This window comes from Cydia fagiglandana, chromosome 21 (genome assembly GCF_963556715.1).
Source record: "Cydia fagiglandana chromosome 21, ilCydFagi1.1, whole genome shotgun sequence".
Taxonomy (NCBI): domain Eukaryota; kingdom Metazoa; phylum Arthropoda; class Insecta; order Lepidoptera; family Tortricidae; genus Cydia; species Cydia fagiglandana.
This window is the reverse complement of record NC_085952.1, coordinates 2405586-2426822: the sequence shown is the minus strand read 5'-3', so window position 1 is coordinate 2426822 and position 21237 is coordinate 2405586. Positions and strand designations below refer to the sequence as shown.

Below are 21237 nucleotides of genomic sequence, written 5' to 3'. Positions count from 1 at the left end.
AAAAGAGTTTCCATGTTTTTTTTTTTCATTACGATTATAGCATGTTTTATTTTTCAAAATCCTTCGATTCTGGCGCTGGTCATTGGCTGAGAACTTCGGATATCAATTTGTGATATACACGATGTATTTTTAATTTATTTGAGAATTATTTATGCCGTATTCACACTGTTAACTGTACGTCGATGGACCTTATGCCTTTTGTAATAAGGTCCAATAATGTACAGTTACGAGTGTTGCTGTTTGTACAATTATGATACATTGTGCAACGTGGGGCGTAAGTTGAATATTGCAAACGAGAGTAAGTTAAATCGCGACGGCTTGCCGGAGCGATTTATAGACACAAGTTTGCAATATTATTACGCCCCGAGTTACACACAATGTTTTTCATCACACTTGCGGTACAAAAATTAAGTATGAAGACAAAAAACTGTTAATTATGGCACTAGAAACTTCATAACTCCCTAGGGAGAACGCTTTTTCTATAACTCCCGCTAAACCTGCGTGCAATTCCACATTTACTGAGCGAGTGTGATGAAAAATAAATAAAATACATTTACCGAACATTTAACTACGTATGCGTAAGTAATATATTCCTAACAAGTGTCTATAAAATGGCTAATACAAGACTACTATTAACTATTTTTATTGAACGTAAAATTTTCAAATATCCTCGTGGTTCAAAACATTTTTCATACCCAGCAACGCAGTTTTTGTAGAACTACCTTGTTCCCAACCTATTTGTATTTTTTTCCATATTTTGCTCCGCGCAGCCACGCTATTTGGAAAAACTTTTCGTCGAGCAACTTTGTCCAATATCGCGCCACGCAGACCACTGTGCAGCATATTGCGGATCCTGCGGTCATAAACTGTGATTGAAATATTGTCTCTTACAAACTTGCAGAGATAAAATGTGTGGAACATTTTTTTGCGCTTGTCACTTCTATTGGAGGTTGTTTTGTATAGTGCTCGATCAACTTTTTTATTTTCGGGTATTACTTTACTTATTTAAATGTTAAAGTTTGGATGTTAGATTTTCTATTTAAGAAGTAACGACACATGGGTGTTTTTGTTGTTTTTAGAGTTCCGGACCTCAAAAGTGTCCCTGCTGGGCACAAATGGGAAGGATTTAATCCCAATTCCGTGGCCGGCGGGGACAGATAGGAATGAATCCTTCCCATCTGTAACCGCCTCGGTTTCTTCTTGTCTTTTTATTAATACAAATGTGAACTAAAGCAGGCCACTGACGAGCCTTCCAAATGGATGCCTTTACAATGCATTCATCCAAATGGACGGCATCCTAATATTAAACATTGTACGTTTTTGATATTCACGGACCGAATTTGGATTGCAGCCACGCTATTTGGACTGTTGGACGGCTCGTCAGTGGCCACCTTAACATTTATAGGGGGGAGTCGATAGACCGCGACCGCGAATTCGCGATAGCGAATTTATTTTACTACCTTTATTTATCGACGTTTCCACTCTGTTTGAAAAACCCTTTTTACTTAATCTCAAAAAAAAACTTTTACCCAATCAAAATAAATTACTCAAATCAATGGTGCTTTCACGGGCTGTTGGCAACTTTTTCTGTCTCCGAAGTTTGTGTAGATGATTAAAATCACTTTTATTCACTTGCTAAATACAAATTGCTAAATAATTGTCAAGTAAACGAAGCCAATTCTGTTGAAACAATTTGAAAAGGTTTTGATACTAAATTGACACGATCATGTCATCGAGCAACTCACGCGAGATGTCTCATGAGACTAATCCTGTCGGTCTAGCATGAGTTCCGTTCTCGCGCGCGACTATATATATACATCTGGCGAGACTTCAAGTAAAGATTCGCGCGCGAGAACGCAACTTATGCTAGACCGCCTGATTGCATTTCGTGAGCAAAAATCAGCGATGCATGCTCACGCTAATAGGCTAGGTGACGTTTTTTTAATGGTATCAGTCAATTCGGTTAATTTTTAGGGTTCCGTACCTCAAAAGGAAAAAAAACGGAACCCTTATAGGATCACTCGTGCGTCTGTCTGTCTGTCTGTCCGTCTGTCACAGCCTATTTTCTCCGAAACTACTGGACCAATTAAGTTGAAATTTGGTACACATATGTAAGTTTGTGACCCAAAGACGGACATGTAACGTAAACAAATGAATTTTAAACATGGGGGCCACTTTTGGGGGGTAAATGAGAAATCAAAAAATAAAGTTTTTCGATTTATATCGTGTTACATATTAAATGAAAGAGCTCAATATGAGAATGTCAAACATATTTTTTTTATAATTTTAGAATATACAGTTTAGAAGTAATTCACGAAAATAGGCAAAATATGACCATTCCCCCCCCCCCCTTTATCGCCGAAACTACGAGGTCTAAAATTTTGAAAAAAATACATAAAATAGGTCTTTATCTGTAGATGACAGGAAAGCCTATTAGAAATATATAGTCAAGCGTGAGTCGAACCAATTACTTAGTGTTTGATCCGACCCCTACGGGTTTTTTTAAAGGGAATTCACTCGCGTTTCACATATATAAAAAATATATTGTTAAAAATTTAGTAATGTACGGAACCCTTGAAAAGCGAGTCCGACTCGCACTTGGCCGGTTTTTATCCTTTGGTGCGCAGCAGCAACATACTTGCCATTCAAATACAAAATTCAGAATGACATTTAAAGTCTGACATTTGTATATAACATACGTCCCTCACTAAACGTTACCTACCGTATCACGAAGCCAAGATGAAGGTAGGTAGGTCATCATCATCATTCGCTTGCCCTTATCCCATTCACTTGGGGTCGGCGCAGCATGTCTTTTTCTTACATACCTCTCTCTCGCCCGTCATCTCATCATTCACTTGCGTTCGTTTCATATCATCTCTCACACAGTAGATGGACTGAGTGGACCTTTTCCTCGGTTTTCCTCTACGAAAATCGAGAACTCGGATTCGGTCAGAAGAAGATAGGCAGGTATAGGTATGTAAAACAAGAAAATTTCTGTGAGGATACAATTTAACATTAACCTCTTTTTACACTTTGGAAGTAAAGTTAAAAAAGCTTAAATTTTGAAACTTTGAGGTTAGCATTTTTTTTAATTTCCATATTTTTTTTAATGATAGATTGCTCTTTTTCAATTTTTTTATATTTATAAAAATCAACATGTGTCTTCGTCTCAGTCAGTGCAGCGACTCTAGGTCGTATCACATGATGAAAACTATATCAAATTCTTATAGCAGAATCAGCCTCAATCTCGTTTAATCATCGGGATTTGCGCTGAATTCCAATACCCCTAATTCTTTCTAATCTACTCGCTCCAATTAGTGGCAACTCCTTTAATCTAATGAAGCTGTCCTTTTCACTCTCGTGTCTTAAAAGGGGCCAGAACGAGACAAGAATATCGATAGAATTCCAGGGACTTTTTTCCTAATTACTAAAGTTTTAGGCGAAACATTTGAATTGTTTGTTGAAAATTGGTCTGGATTTAGTTCAATTAGTTTTTTTTTGGCGTAATGAGTCTGTAATGTTTTATATTTGAAAAGTTTCTTTTGAGCTGATGTTTTGACTATGGGCCCGATTCGGATTTTGAAATAAACATCTATTAGATATGTTTTAGACATCACCAAGATACGATAACTATATGTTTAAGATCTAACCTGTCAAATTTGACATTTGCGCGATTCTGGAGATACTCTTGAACGATTTCCACGGGATATGACTTAGAGATCCAATTCCCATCTAATAGATAATTATCTTACTCTATCTAACGTAAATATGACATTGTTTGCCAGAATTGCGCTGCAAAAGAGAACTAGTTGATATCTTAACTATAACGTATCTAGAATGGATGTAGTACGTATCGTCTCTTGTGAATATCTTGAAGTTCGAATACGACAATATAATTTTAATTCCATGGGTCCATCATTAATTTTAATATCTAGGTATATCAGTTTATAGCAAGTTAAAAGGTAAGTTAGGTATAAATATTTAGGTATAATTGGGTGTATTTCATTCGCCAACAAACTGTTTCGCAGTTTGGCGAAGTTTTGTAGTAGTTTTAAGTGTTTTTTGTTTATTAGCAATAAATTAAATTTAAAAAAAAGTTTTCATATTTTCTGAAAGTGCAAAAATAAATCCTATTTTGTTATAATGTAGGTAGGTATAAATAATAAAATAGGTATTTTAAAATAAGTATATTGCTTGGGTTTTTATTTAATAATACATTTGTGATAGGTATTATAAAACGAACTTATCTAGTAAACTAAAACTAAAATAAAACAAAACTAAAATACAAAATGCGTCCCCTGTGGCATGGTGCCTAGGATGCTTTGCCCTTCCCCCGCTGTATTGCTATGCTAATACGTTTTAAAATATTTATTCATAATTACCTACAATTATTTTAATTACATTGCGTTCCCTTTTTTATTCATCGCGGATAATTAATATGCCCATCAAGCTCATGTTTCCCCGGAGACAGAAGCGTTAATCTCTAAAATTTGAAATCTGAGAATATCTTAAAACGCTCACAGGCCAATCCGAGTTTTAGTTATTCGATCTTCCGATACGATACTGATATGTCAGTAAAATGCGATATGTGTTCAAGCAAACGTCACTTTTGACACAGACCGATCAAATAATAACAGAAACAGTTAGAAAAACTGGAACTCGAATTGGCCTGACGATACTGATATGTCAGCGTCAAAAAGGCCATTTCTACAAGTAAAAACGTCACTTTTGTTTTGTGTGTTGAGTGTTTTGGGCGAGCTCGCTCCATCGTAGGCCACGTCTACGCCTCGGCTAGTCTGTGGCCATGAGTAAGCCCATTCATAATAATAAAAAAAAAAAAAGATCGGTATCACATCGGAAGCAAATCGAACTTAAAACTTGAATTGGCCTGTAAGCCAAAATGCACAGGGGAGCTTTTCGCGCTACCCTGGACAAAGCGGCGCTAATGATCCGATCGGGATTCAGTCAGGCCAATTCTAGTTTTAGACGTTTTAGTTATTGGATCTGTTACCAATATGATATGATATGATACTGATGTGTCAGTGTCAAAAGCGACGTTTCTTCAACCAAACACATTACTTTTGACACTAACCAGTATCATATCAGAAACACATCGAACCTAAAACTTGAATTGGCCTGTTAGCCAAAATGTGGAGTGGAGCTTTTTGCGTTACCCTGGACAAAGCGGCACTAATGATCTGACCGGGATTCAGTCAGGCCAGTTCTAGTTTTAGACGTTTTAGTTATTAGATCTGTTACCAATATGATACCTACTGATCTGTCAGCTTAAAAAATGACATTTCTTCAACCAAAAACGTTACTTTTATGTTACACTGATAGATCAATATCATATTAGAAACACATCGAACCTAAAACTCGAATTGGCCTGTCAGCCAAAATGCACAGTGGAGCTTTTCGCGCTACCCTGGACAAAGCGCCACTAATGATCGAGATTCAATATCTCGCTGCTACTGGAAATAATTCGGTTACGTTCCTGATCTCACACGCCGTTTTCAATCGCGTTCTTGACCGTACAGTCAGCAGCAGAAGTTGCTAAGTGGGCAAGGTGTTCAAAATTATCTTGACGCGACTTTATAGTTAAGAGAACAAGAGCGTGTCAGCGTAATTTTGAACATTCGCCCGCTTAGCAACTTCTGCTGCTGACTGTACTTTGTTCAAGATTAAATTTGTTCTTGCGAATGTTATGTTGGCGGGTGAATGAAATGTGCTGATGAGTTTTTTGGAGGCGTATTTTCGATTGGTTATTGGTTTAGCGTTTGGTGATTGAGTGAAAGCTTGTTATTAACAGAAATACTTGCAATATTTGCATTTACTAAAATTAAATATTTTTACTAATATGTATTACTTATAACGCATAATGAACGGTTGACGCTGTTTAACGTGATTATTTAAACAAAAACTGCATTGTAATGTTTGTTTTTCTTGAGTATATAGATATACTTGTCGGGAATTGTGGGCGTATCTTAATATCGGCAGCACATCAGAACCTTTAATCGTAGATGACGAGAGCTTTCAATGAAATACTCTCGGGTCTCGTCATCCATATAATATTGTCAAAACTTCGTAGTAAAATCATGACGTGCCAAAATCAATATTTTACCGAGAATTGGTAATCTTACTAGGTACCTACCACTTTATGTGAGATTGCATAACTATTAAAAAGAAAGTTAAATTTAAGATCAGTATCAAAAAATACCACATATTTAATTACATCTGTTTGTAGCACCCAAAATACATTTCAATTCACAATTTCCCGAACAGCTGCAACATTTATTACTCAACATAAATTAACTACAATCAGGTCATTATTTCATTTAACATTTAATCGCGGACATATTGCATTCAACACCGAAAGCGTTTCACAGTTACAAGCATTTAACCGCTTCGAACCGGTATAAACCGGTATATTCCGGTGCGAGGTTTCAACACTATTGATTTATTACGACAGCTCTTAAAGTGCAATACGAATTTCCGTTTTGTGTTTGAATTACCTCAGTTTGGTGGAAATCGAACTTCATTTGGTATTGTAAGCTACGCGATTGGTGTCGTGACGTTAACGTTTATATTAATGAAGGGAATATTATCATTCGCTTTAATGGCAAAATGTAGGAAATAGGATGGCATGCGAATGCTTATTTTGTATAGCTAATATATGGAAATTCCTGGGATGTTTATAGAAAAATACCTCATCATCATCATTGGCCTATACATCAATAAAAATAGTTCAAACGGCGTCCATAAGATTGCAGCACTTCCGCAAATGAGTATTAAGACCAATGCGAGAGCGGCAGTCGCCACCGTATAGCTGGCTCGCCGTGCCCGCTGCCCGGTGACGAAGGTGAGAGCCACGCTGGTGTCTCAGTTCTTGCCTAGTGTGAAGAAGGTTAAACCACGCTTCATCGTGTGTACTACCCCTTCACCCAGGGTCTTCCTCCAATGGTCGCGATCTTCAGACTTCCTTTCTCAACAAAAATACCTACTTACTACATAATACACTGTACAAAACCTTCAAGAAACGATCGTACTCCCATCTCAAAGGCTTGCAACGCACTTACAACCCCTCTGGTGTTGCGTGTGCCGTGTGCCCATGGGCGACGGTTATCGCTTACCATCAGGCTATTCGTCTACTCGTTGGTTTCTTATGCCATCAAAAAAATAAGAGGCCAGCCATTTATTTGCAAATTACATGTCATAATTGTCGTATAATAAATGATTTTAGTTTGAATATTTTAAGTACTATTAGGTATATCGATAGTTTATTGTAACTAACTGAAATTAATCAATTCAATGATCAAGTAATAAAACCTTTATTTTTGAAACTTATACATTTCACTTAAATTTTATAACTTTCAATTTCTGAATTCTAGCAAGTAATTTTTTAGAACCGTTATTATATTTTAAGTCGAGTCTTCATTTGTACAATTTTGTAATATCGTCTGGTAGTTTACCTAATTAGCGTAATTGCAACGTCTGCTTTGATAACCGCTGGAGTTTGTTTGTTGTAACTAGTTATTATGTTTCACTTAGAACACATTTTATTAATTTCATGAAATTGTCGGGATGTTTACAAAAACAACATACTTAACTGCTTAGAGCGGTTGACACTTTTTTAAGAACATTGTTAATCGTTTCAGGTGTCAACCAGTGTAGTCAGTTATGTTGTTTTTGTAAACATCCCTTCAACTGTAAAAGATGGAGAAAAAGATTACCAGGCTCTACTAGAAAGCTAAGAAAAAATATAGATAAAAGAAAAAGGAATTTGGTTGAGGATCCACAGTTTTTCTGTTTATAAATTATTGTTTTTTTATATTTTGAAACAGTTACCTACTTAAATAACATTAAGATAAGTATTTCCATATTTTTTCACTTCATTTGACAGCCTCTTAACCTCATGCTTTCGGATTAAATCTAGCCGTTAGCTCTAAAAATAATTATAATTAAAAACATGGGACCCTCCGTTTCGAGAGCGATTACTTTTTATGCTTCTCTTGTTATGCAAATTTGGTGTTTTGTTGTCCCAACCTCACGGAATGTTAGCGGACACCCAAGGACACTGGATAAAATTCATGAATACACTTACAACTTTGTTACATAATTTTTGTTCAATAACATGTTGGTGTTGTCGTTATTAATTGAATTATTTTGTTCTATGCACGACTCTCTTGGATCGTCATAATTATTTTATTTATTTATTTATTTGGCATATAAAATAAGGTTGCTAACCAATCTTCCAGACATATAAATAAGCACATCTTAGAGATGTTAGTAGTAGCGCAATAGAGATGAGATTTTTATAAGATTAGCTGAACCTGTCACATATATCAATCTGTGATTTTGCACATAATAATGTGCAAGATCATACCCTCGACCTGGCTTTTACCGTGTCTTCACATAAAAATTATTCGAATATGACAACGTTATTATGCCCTGACTGCCTTGACAACTTTATATCTTCTATTATTTGTTTTCTTATCCAACTGTTTCTTCTTCTTCCATAGACTGAATGATATAAAAGTCTAAAGAGTTTTAAATAAAATTTACGTACTGGGTATGGGTATGGTCAGATCAGAATCAAACACATTATGTGTTTGATTCTGATCTGACCATCTAGTAAGATTATTGATTTCCCAAGCCTTATCTTTTTACGCGTAAACTTGATATACCTACATAATTGTCTTTGTTGGTAAATATGATTTTAATTAAAAGTTTAACTAGAGACTTGCCGTATTCAAATGTAACTACGACTTAACATAATTAAAACTAACTAATTACTCGCCTAAAACAAGGTTTTTTTTTTCACGAATCTGCAATTCATTAGTCTTACTTTTCTAATTTTGCTAAATTTAACAAGCTACGTTTTTCATTTGTCTGCAGGTAAAATAAAGTTGGTCCGAGAAGAAATAAAGTTTTGTCCAATACGGCTGCGTGATGCCCACTGTGCTTCACTAACAGTACAAAAAGGGCTTACTTTTAAGGCATTTTGTCACTTCTGTTGTTTTATACGTAGAAAGAATTACTAGGAAGCTAATGAAGGTCATCTTTTGCAGGTACGGTTGGAGTTAATTTTCTTCGCAAGTATTCTGCTCGAGATTTTCATTGGTAAGATAAAACTTTTTAGTTTAGCGTGTTCTTTTTTTATACCGGAAGCTAGGCATGCTTTTGGTGAGAAAGATAATTTATCAGATTTGCGAAGAGTTAAGTATATAATAGTAAAAGTTTTGATTTAAATACAAATTTTTTCTGTGTAAACAATTTTTAGCAACGAAAACTTGTACATGTAAATACATACTCGTAATTATTTTTATATGTTATTCAAATATTTATGTCAAATTTCATAGCAAAACTTCCGTGAGACACAGACATATTAAATATATTAGTGACCCGTTTTTAATATGTCAAATTTCATGTTATTTTAGAACGTCGTTTTAAAATTAAATGAAAGCATTACTTTATATATTCAAATTGTGTGTACCTACCATTGAGAAATGAATGTATTCAGCTCCTAAATGTACAAAAGTCTAAAATTATGATACGGTGTATGCTAGAATTAACTAGGAATAAAACAATCTAGATCGAAATCTTTCACTTTTCAAAATCTTACAACGAGATCAAAAACGCGGGAAACGCTACTCACAGATATATGCGTGTAATCATGTACCCGTCCGCTAAAACAAATATTAGTTTAAAACAAAAGTACGAGGTCACCGAAGCGCAAACTCAAAGGTTCCTACATCGCTAAAAACTTCAAAAGGGATTACGCTATACGGGTTTGATGTGTACTTACAACCTTTTCACTTTGAGAGCCCTCGAGTTCATATCCAGGAAACAGCGAGCAAACAAAAGGTTCTGTTGCGTCAGCGAAGAACCCTCCAAAGAAAGGACATACCCTTGCCAAGTCACTTTGTACTTTACACTGTAACAATAAAGTACATTTTACAATGGATGCCTTTATCATTGTTTAAATGGGCATTAATTAATTACAAATGGAAATGATTAATAGGCGATTTGTTTTTGGCCGCCATTGTGGATTTTCGATGAGATTTTTTTCACTTGTTTTATTATTGCAAATTTGTCAGAATTTTGTCTCGTGCTTGGACCACGGTGTTATTAATTGCTTTTTAGTAGCTTACGAATTGAGGAAAAATGTCATTTTGCGAAAATATAAACAGGTGTCGCATCATTTAAAGAAAAAGTCAAAAGGGAAAACAAATTACAAAGAATAAATATTCTTCGAATTTTTAATTATTTCAAAGTACCTAAGTGTTTTCCACGCCCTTATTCATCATAAACTTACCAATATATTCCTATTACAGATTTATTTTAATTTTGGCTCTTTCTAACAAACTGCAATGTCAAAATGACGGATAGGGACAAAACATTATCAACTGTTTGATAAACGTTTATCTCATTGCTCAAATAGGTATTGTAAAAATTGGTACATAAACAATAATCACGACTCCAAATATAAAGTTTGACTCGAAAACTCGTTCACCCGACAAATGCTGAATGCGTTCAACCGCGTCGGCTAGTCGCAAAGTAAATGGGGCAGAAAGGTTTCATATATCACGACGCAGTAGCAAAATCCACAAAGAACTTAAATTAGTTATTTATTTTACAAGGGGGCAAAGTTGTTGTTTAACCGCTCGTGCTAATATTGATACCCGAGCAAGCGAAAGATTCCAAAATTGAACCACGAGCGAAGCAAGTCGTTCGAAAAATAGAATCGCTCAAGATTGCGAGGGTTTCAAAGCACGAGGGTTAAACAAAAAATTTCCCCCTAGTGAAACACAAAATTTTTCACCACACAAACTTAAGAAAAATTAACTGTAAGATATCAAACAAAAACACATCAAATCAGATTAATGTCATTAAATATTTATCATTCAAAACCATAATTAAAAGTCAATTCAACCAGCAAACATAAGAAAACAACTCAAAATTTGAATCTGATTACTTTGCCTTTACATATGAATAAAATGCAATTTTGCTATAAATTTTTGAACAATCAAGTGAGCCTTTACCAGTTGGTGTGGTGAAAATACATATTATTTACCTACCTACTAGCTTCGAATTATACTCGCTATAACAGTTCCTTCTAGTGTCTTTTAGTCGGGCATAATTAAAAAATTGTATTAATTAAATGTTATAAGTTTTTCTAAAAAAAAAAAAAATTTTTTTCATGATCTTATACTAACGAAAATGATTTGTTTATTCATCAACCGCCATTTTTAACGAATAAACAATTAATCGCAATCGCCCCCCTCCACCCCCCACCTGATCAGAGCCCACAGCTTAATTTATTATTGAATTTTAATCAAAGGCTTTACGCTACATTAATATTTATATATTGTCATTGGGAATGACGGAAAGTAATTTGATAAGTATTACAAAAATACCTTAGCTTGTTTTAGGGTAAATATTTTGGAGTTTACTTTGATACTAAATTGTCAATTGAATAATTAATTTACTTCAAACGTATCCTGTTGACGATAGCAAAGTTCTATTAGAAGTATTAGAACAAATTATTTTTTTTTCTGAAAATAATTTAATTTGTTCTAATACTTCTAATAGTATTGATTGGGAGAGCCGTCTCTCTCGCTAGCTTGGTATCACCTGAGATGATCCAGTTAGGAGGTTGAACCATATTAGTAGATGACATTTATTTCAGTTTATACCTAGCAAAGTTATACCCAAAAATCAATCAAATCAAAGCTTAATATACTTACTAGTATTTTTCATTATTGACAGTCGTTACATAAAACAGTAATGCAACGAAGCAGTAACGCAGCTGCGTGTTTTTGTTTATTATTTATACCGAGTGTGGCCTGTAACACGAGCAAATAATTAAAACATAGATTGTACTCCTCAAACGGTGACATTTTCGTTCAACAACTTTTAATAATTATGAAGTATTTAGACTCCCCATTTTTCATACAAAATAAATATTATATTCAAATGGACGCCATTGCCATTGTTATTGACGTTGCTTGTCACGCCTTAAATATACCTAACAAAATTTGCAATACATTGCTTCTTAGAATAAACTTTAAAGTGTATTAAAAATTAAACCACAAGTAATTTTTAAAAGTCGCTGAACAAATGTTGGTCAGTATGAGGAATACAGCCTACAGTTTAAGTTTTTGCTCATAATTACAGGCCACACCCGGTATAATTCTAATATTATTATTGTTCTTATTCAGTTGTGTTTCCGTTTTCGCGTTTGTTCCTTTAGAATTTTTTCAAAGGAAAGCTGGAAGGGAAGAGAAAAAAATAAAATAAAATAAAAATCAACCCACGTTAGATTAAAAATAAATCCTACAAACGGTTCCACCAAAAAAGCGATGGCTCGATGTCGTGAAAGCAGATATTATGAGCGTGAACGGGCTCACACGAGACGATGCCCAGGATCGTGCAGAATGGAGGAAAGTGGACCCTGGCAAAGGTCATAATAACGCTAGGTAAACGAAGAAAGCTACATTCAAGTGGCGGTAAAAATAGAATTCCAGGCAAATAAAAAAAAAAAGAAATTGACTAACATCGAACATGCCCAAAGAAGATGATGACGAATACCGGAATAAACCTAAATAAGAAAAAGGCAAACAACAAATATCACTAAAGATGAGAAAGACCACCGACGATAGTGACGAATGTAGAATGGGTGACAAAGCAGAATAGGACTAATTTAAGAACTTGACAAAAAACGAATGGGACGACCCAAGACTATACCCGAAATTCAATATTCCTTGTAGTATTTTCACGAGCAAAGATGGCAGGCGTTCCAGAACCCGAAGTTAATTTAAAGTACCGTGACAATAAAATATTGTAATTTGAATCGTGAGATGACAACTGTATAATTAACTTTACTTCGATGCCGGCTGGTGCGAACTTAAGTTACTTCCGGGTACAGGTGATACGCGAAAGAGGTGATAGGATACAATTAATATCATAGACAGTAAGTAACCAACCCCATTTTTTATCGTCAATTATCATGGTCAGTCAGAATTGTTAAAGACTTTAGCCGTGTAAAGGAAAAAATGCCCCTGTACCGAATGAATACCTACATTTATATCCAATGTATTGGTCGCAATGCTAGTTATTAATCTGTCAAGTTTTATTGACAGTTTTCGTGAAATGTCACTACAAAGTTTTTTTTTTACTTTTAAAAATATTTTAAGAACTACCGTTTCTTTTGAAATTAAGTAAATCAGACATCTCTAGATCTACATTAAATTGGTGATTTTTATAGTGAGAGCTGTTTATAATTATAAAAAAACACCTTTATCCAAATTTTATACATTTTTTATTTATAAGATAATTTAAGCGTTAACAACACAAATAAACTAGATTTTTTTTCCTTTTACATTTTATTACTTAGGTATTCCCCAAGGAGCCAATCTTGGCCCTCTCTTCTTCCTTCGCTCGCGCCCCAGCGGTATTCTGTTTCCATTACCTCAAAGATAATTATCTTGATAATTTAATACAACCCCGAATAATTTCAATATAATATTACGATTGGAATCGATATTGTAATACAGTGTTTTGTTACGGTTGTTATTGAAACGCTTCATAGATTTTATCGGGTATTAGTTTTAATGGGATTTGTGGTCGGCCAGTTGATTGATATTGTGTCATTTTGTTGGGTATATTTTGTGTCATCATCATCCTTCTCATTTGTTTCCTACATACGTTCATTCCCGAGGTCTACTCTTATAAAAAAAAAATGTTTTGATTCCGTCTTGATGATCTTGGTGATTGGCGCGCATCTCATGCACGTTTTTAACTTCATTTCGCATGCACCAAACAGCGTGAGCGATTATCAAGGTCATATCAAAATAAGATCAAAACCGTAACAAATTGTTAATTGGAATAGACTTCGGTCTATCTTCGATCTATCATATCAAACAACAGTGACATCCTCTCGATGAAACTTTCAAATTGTGTAACAACTCCAGCGAGCCGGAACCGCAATCCACTATAAATCATTGCTATCTGTCCACGTATCGGTGATATAATAAATGGCGGCATACGGACCAATATTCAGTAGTAAAACTAACAAAATGTTGAACAATTACGGTGATTAAGATGAGACTGTTAAATAAATAAATAAATATTATAAGGACATTTTTACACAAATTGACTAACGGCCCGATTCTAACTTTAAAATAAGTCAAGTCAATTATTAGATCTGGAAACGATATGGATTAGATATGTCAGTGTCTAACAAGTGTTAAAAATTTGTTTTTTTTACATTTGTTCAAACAAAAACGTCACTTTTGACACTGACATATCCAATCCATATCGTTTCAATATCTAGTATTTGACGTATCTCATTGTTCGAATACGGCGGTAAGTCCCACGGTAAGCTCAAGAAGGCTTGTGTTGTGGGTACTCAGACAACAGTATATAATATACACATACTTAAATACACAGGAAACATCATTGACTCAGGAACAAATATCTGTGCTCATTACACAAATAAATGCCCTTACCGGGATTCGAACCCAGGACCATCGACATGTTAAGAGACCGGAAAACGACTTTGATTTTTACAAACAGGTGTTTTATGTAAAAATTTAAACTGAAATGAATTGTTAAGTCTATCCTATTTCGAAACATTAATTAAATATACGTCAAAAATTAGCTCTAGATACGATATGGATCGGATATGTCAGTGTCAATAGTGACGTTTCAACCATTAAAGTTCGAACCAGGCCTTATGATTCACCAAAAGAAATGTAAATTATTTACTGCAAAAAAGTATAGTCAGACCAATTGTAATCGCTATTTATTGTTCGCTTAGCTTAGCCTGTTCAAAAGCTACATAATAAAAGGAATATAATATTTAAAACTTACGCGTTTTGAACACATATTAACTCACAAAGGTAAAAAAATAAAGGTAATAAAATAAATTCTCGATGGACCCGTAAAAAATGACAGCCATATTCGAACAATGAGATACGTCAAATACTAGATATTGAAACGATACGGAATAGATATCTCAGTGTCAAACAAGTGTCAAAAGTGACGTTTGTGTTTGAAGAAATGTCAATTTTGACACTTGTTTGACACTGACATATCTGTTCCATATTGTTTCAATATCTAGCATTTGACGTATCTCATTGTTTGAATACGGCTGGAGTTAAAAGGAATATAATTATGGTACAAATACTCGTACTTTTATTCCCTAAACTCACTATGCCCTTGTTGAGCGAACAACCAAAATTATCCTCCTGTATACACGTATAACTATATACACGTATGTATAGCCATATACAGGGCGTGCCGAGAGCGCCGCAGGGAGGCTTTCGCGGCAAATTTATGGCCACCAACCGGAAGTCCTGTTCAGGCTCTCACGGTGTGATGCTTTTTATCAATCACTCCTTTTGAGACCTTGGGCCCGATTCGGATTTTGAAATAGACATCTATTAGATATCTTTTAGACATCACCAAGATACGATAACGATATGTTTTAGATCTAACCTGTCAAATTTGACATTTGTGCGATTCTGGAGATACTCTTGAACGATTTCCACAGGATATGACTTAGAGATCCAATTCACATCTAATAGATATCTTACTCTATCTAACGTAAAAGTGGCATTGGTTGCCCGAATTGCGCTGCAAAAGAGAACTAGTTGATATCTAAACTAAAACGTATCTAGAATGGATCTAAGTAGTAATGTGTAGTCTCTTATGAATATCTTGAAGTTCGAATACGGCAGATTGGGTAGTCGCCTTGCTATGGAACAGACGCCTGCTCGCGCTTGCGCCACCTTAGGTCATATCTATGGTAATAGACGCGTTTTGATAGAGAGTGAACCTTCTATTCCTAGTACTACTGTTTATTCTGTGCCAGCACTCCGTTATACTAAGCAATCTGTGAAGTTTTCACCAGCATCAGCATTAAGGCAATCATCATCATCATTCTAGCCTTCAGTCGCCCACTGCTGAGCATAGGCCTCTCTTCGTGTCCGCCACTTATCCCGGTCCTGGGCTAGTCTAATCCAAAAATGCCCCGCAATTTTCCGAATGACATCCACCCAACGGACGCCAGGCGCTTCTTTCATCGGAAAGCGGCCACCAAACCGTCAGCCTTTTAATCCACCTGCCATCACTCTGCCTTCATGGCAATAGGAGGTATTTACCACCTAATCTAAGTTAAGGGTTTATTTAGCGGTCCCACGATGCACGGGGGGCGGTAATAGTGATATTTATTGCAGAACTATAAATTAAAGGTCGTCGTAGAGCCTCCATTACAAATGATCGGAGTTCACCTTATCACAGAATAATATTTTTTTAGGGTACCGTACCCAAAGGGTAAAACGGGACCCTATTACTACGACTCCGCTGTCCGTCCGTCCGTCTGTCACCAGGCTGTATCTCATGAACCGTGATAGCTAGACAATTGAAATTTTCACAGATGATATATTTCTGTTGCCGCTATAACAACAAATACTAAAAAGTACAGAACCCTCGATGGGCGAGTCCGAACCGAGTTTTTTCATATACCACCAGTGGCTAATAAGCATATGGCCCGTCGGAACGAAAGCAGTCACTGCAGCTTATGCCTGTTATATACGCGTTGCGACCTCTTAAAAACATGTCCACTCCATTTTTGAAGATCTCTATACAGTACGGAAAACTTCGGCAAACGAGTTATTTTTGAAGTGAAAACTTCTTTAGCGGCGCTGTGCACTTTTTGTGATGGGGAAAAAATGTTAAACTCGCGAGATCGTAAGACGTAAGACGCTGTCATTGAGTTTTCATTTCTGCCGGCACTCCCGGAGTGCAACCCGTTGTTTTTTTATTTAGATAGATTTGTTATGCATATTTAAAATTATATATACAAGCACTGGCTTTTCAAAATTTAAAACGGGGAACTCGAAGTTTTCAAAAGATGTATATTTAACGCTTTTAGCTTGTAAAACTTGCAATACAAGCTTAATTCCAAAGGAAACATTCAAGCTTTGCTTCTTTTAAGTATTACAAAGCGAAGTTTAAAGAAAAACTATTGTTAAGAATTTGCAAGATCAAAAACAGAGGAAGTAAACCGCGCGAATTCTTAAGATATTCAACTTGAAGTGTATGCGGATAGCGAGCAAAATTTTGTAGCTAGCGTCAACCCTAGCTACGAGTATGTTAGGGTTGTCGCAATACAATTTACATAATCATTTTGATACTCACTCGGTAGTGCGATGCGGCCGTAGCGCTGGTAAGAGCGTGCGACTTTCAATCCGGAGGTCGCGGGTTCAAACCCCGGCTCGTACCAATGAGTTTTTCGGAATTTATGCACGAAATATCATATATGATATTTACCAGTCGTTTTTCGGTGAAAGAAAACATCGTGAGGAAACCGGACTAATCTCAATAAGGCCTAGTTTACGCTCTGGGTTGGAGGAAGGCAGTCGCATTCGTAAAAACTTAGTGCCTACGCCAATTCTTGGGATTAGTTGCAAAGCGGGCCCCAGGGTCCCATGAGCCGTGGAAAAAATGCCGGGAGAACGCGAGGAAGATGATGATTTTGATGCTCACTCGGAATCCGTGCACCTGATTCAGATTTTAATAATATACGGATTCAATTGGTTTTGATGCGACCTCGACGATCGTCTTGGTGATTGGCGTTTGTTTCTGGCAGAACATCAAAGTTTCAAAACTAACTGGAGTAGACAACTTTGATAACTAGGTTCGATTCAAATTGTACTGATCACAGACTCCGCAAATTCTGTATTGAATTTCGATAGACAAGGTTTGTGGCAATTTAATTATGAGAGAGTTACATTGTTTTTTTTTGTATAAATTTTTGTATTTATCATTGAAAATATAAAATTCAAAAGTCTTACAATCGTTACAAAGTTAAATACCGTTTAATTGGGATTATTACATATTTTGAATTTTGTACAAAAAATATAGCTAAATAAATAGAAATTGAGGTACAGTGGTAATCGATTCCTTACATTTTAATGAAAAATAAATTGATTAAAATACTTGTAAAAAGCTTCAAGTTGTTAAAAATCTCTTGAATGATGTGCCAGACGTTGATTTTTATTGTATTTATTTTATTTTGACTCCTTAATTAATAGCTATATAAATTCCCATTAAATCACAGCACATAGTTTTCGAGTAAATTTACATGTACCTAATGACACACGCAGACAAACGAACAGACGGAGATGAAGAAACTTCAAGGATTCTGTTTTTGTCATTTTGGCTACGGAACCCTGAAAACCGACCATAATGAAATACATATTTAACTACACAAACGGGTCTACCACGGTATATTTGCATTTTTTTTACCATGCAATCATATCGCGGTAGACCCGTTTGTGTAATTAAATATGTGTACAAAGCGCGAGAGTTTAAAGTCATACCTAATAAAATAGACAGTCAGTAAGAAAAACATTTGTCGTTTTACTCTTAGACACGAATAACCAACATTATCTTCAAAAACAATGTCAAAGGCCAAAATTTAACATTGAATATTTTAAAATATCCAGATATTTTGCTTAAATTTCAGACATTTTCACCGCGAAACATGCAAAAATCGCGTTCAGCGGAGCGCATGAATTTTTTATGCGTCTATTTTTATTTCGTTGGCGCAGCCCTGGCGATAAAATATTAACATGGCGTAGGGTTGTCGCTATTTATAACGCGATCGATTTTGTAACTTTGCTTTTAGTTCGGCGACTTAAGTAGGTCGATGGTGAATAAAGTATATAGAGACGGCACGACTAATCCAAGTTGCCGTCTTTGCGATTTACACTTCAGAGCAATCAAAATGGGATACTGTTTGAAATACTCCGTGCGGGATGACCCATTTTTAATTGATTTGAGTGTAGGTATATTTGGCACGATTCAGCCAAAGCTTTGGATTGAAAAGCATTTGTGAAATTATTAATAGAAGGTCTATGAATATTATACATTTCACCTTTAAATCGATCTCCTGATTTTGAAACTCAATATCCTATTTTGGACACGTTGTTCCTTTTATTCATCATAGTATTTTTTTAAATCTATCCTTAGCATAACCTAACAGCTATTTGACATAAATAATATCTTCAATGATTTTTAAACCTGTTCTGGCATCAACCAGAAAGCCTTACTTTTACTTACTTACTGATGTGGCGCAACGGCCCGAAGTGGATCTTGGCCTCCGATACCAAAGACCGCCGACGCCATGCTACTCTGTCCAAAGCCGTCTCTGTCCAAAGCCGTTCCTGTGTTCTGACGGCGCCGAGCTCGCTAAGGTATTTCTGCACTTCGTTTCTCCAGCGGTACCTAGGGCGTCCAGACGGTCTTCGGCCACTTGGTACTCCAGAGTACGCCCTCCAGACTGCGCGATCTTCCCCCATCCGGACTACGTGCCCGAGCCATCGGAGTCTGGCGGCTTTCGTTACAAAAGCAACCAGAAAGCCACTTGTATATTTTTATAAAGCCTTTTACTCTATAACTAAACCAACTTTACTGAAAGCTCTTCTCAATTTTCCACACAGATGCTTCTGCAAGCCACATTAATGTTATTTAATAAATTTCGCCTAAAAGTAATCTGCTAACTAAACACTGTGTACTTTTTTAATTAATTTATTCAAATTAACATATGACACGTTCGCGGCTGCGGTAACACGGTACCTAATATAAAACGGTAAAAACAATTTTGTATTTGTATGTATTGAATAGGCGCTTATGTTGTTTATCGTCAGATTTGTACTTAAATATCGTTAATAATGATGTAACCGCCAGTTGCATTAAGACCCATTTTCCCTGAGAACAAGTAGGTTGTTGTTACGTTTTGGTTTTAGAGACAGCGGCCATTTTGCCCAAACCCAAGTGCTTGATGGATTGGGACGAACGTTTAGAGAAATAAATGTGGTGTTTTTAAAATCCAGTGAACTGGGTTTGGGTCCAGTGAAGTGCGAGTCGGACTCGCGATTATTTTTCTGTGCATATTTTTGACCATTTGTCATAGAAAAGGAAACTCTTATACCTTTAAATCTTCAGAAACTTCGCGTTTGTACGGGACAACTTCATGGAATGCTCCATAATGTGCAAGATCATACCCTCGACCTGGCTTTTACCGTGTCTTCACATAAAAATGATTCGCATATGACAACGTTATTATGCCCTGACTGCCTTGACAACTTTATATCTTCTATTATTTGTTTTCTTATCCAACTGTTTCTTCTTCTTCCATAGACTGAAGGATATAAAAGTCTAAAGAGTTTTAAATAATATTTACGTTATGGGTATATAATGTGTTTGATTCTGACCATCTAGTAAGATTATTGATTTCCCAAGTCTTATATCTTTACGCGTAAACTTGATATACCTACATAATTGTCTTTGTTGGTAAATATGATTTCAATTAAAAGTTTAACTAGAGACTTGCCGTATTCAAATGTAACTACGACTAAAACATAATTAAAACTAACTAATTAATTACTCGCCTAAAACAAGGTTTTTTTTCACGAATCTGCAATTCATTAGTCTTACTTTTCTGATTTTGCTAAACAAAACAGGCTACGTTTTTTATTTATTTTGTCTGCAGGTAAAATAAAGTTGGTCCGAGAAGAAATAAAGTTTTGTCCAATACGGCTGCGTAATGCCCACTGTGCTTCACTAACAGTACAAAAAGGGCTTACTTTTAAGGCATTTTGTCACTTCTGTTGTTTTATACGTAGAAAGAATTACTAGGAAGCTAATGAAGGTCATCTTTTGCAGGTACGGTTGGAGTTAATTTTCTTCGCAAGTATTCTGCTCGAGATTTTCATTGGTAAGATAAAACTTTTTAGTTTAGCGTGTTCTTTTTTTATACCGGAAGCTAGGCATGCTTTTGGTGAGAAAGATAATTTATCAGATTTGCGAAGAGTTAAGTATATAATAGTAAAAGTTTTGATTTAAATACAAATGTTTTCTGTGTAAACAATTTTTAGCAACGAAAACTTGTACATGTAAATACATACTCGTAATTATTTTTATATGTTATTCAAATATTTATGTCAAATTTCATAGCAAAACTTCCGTGAGACACAGACATATTAAATATATTAGTGACCCGTTTTTAATATGTCAAATTTCATGTTATTTTAGAACGTCGTTTTAAAATTAAATGAAAGCATTACTTTATATATTCAAATTGTGTGTACCTACTATTGAGAAATGAATGTATTCAGCTCCTAAATGTAAAAACGGTGTATGCTAGAATTAACTAGGAATAAAACA

The 21237-nt window shown here is 35.4% G+C and overlaps 1 long non-coding RNA gene across 1 annotated transcript in view; it reads left to right on the top strand.

The window, feature by feature from the left end:
* The window catches only part of LOC134675081 (uncharacterized), a 159553-nt gene extending 140149 nt beyond the window's left edge, over positions 1 to 19404 (top strand). Inside the window, exon 2 of the long non-coding RNA XR_010099690.1 lies at positions 19266 to 19404. This is a non-coding gene — a long non-coding RNA (uncharacterized LOC134675081). The remainder of the gene's footprint in view (positions 1 to 19265) is intronic.
* Positions 19405 to 21237: the final 1833 nt, after the last annotated feature.